The following is a 310-nucleotide window of genomic DNA, read 5'->3' as shown; positions in this document are numbered from 1 at the left end:
TATACGTAGAAAAGCACACTCCCTAAAATTAATATATATATACATATATATACGTAGAAAAGCACACTCACCAAAGTTAATATATATACGTAGAAATGGTTTAGTAACAGGATAACTAGCATAAGTTTTAATAACATTTCTTTGTACGCTATAAATCGACATTAATGGCCTCTTATAGGCGTTATATATAGGTGTTACTTCTATTATAGACAATATGTGTTTAAGTTTTAATTAACGCGTTACAGTTTTAATCAAATAATCAATTTATTTTGATTATTATTGTGTGTTAATTCATGCATAAACATTCTTT

This window comes from Limulus polyphemus, unplaced genomic scaffold, assembly GCF_000517525.1.
Source record: "Limulus polyphemus unplaced genomic scaffold, Limulus_polyphemus-2.1.2 Scaffold2941, whole genome shotgun sequence".
NCBI lineage: Eukaryota > Metazoa > Arthropoda > Merostomata > Xiphosura > Limulidae > Limulus > Limulus polyphemus.
This window is presented reverse-complemented; position numbering follows the sequence as displayed.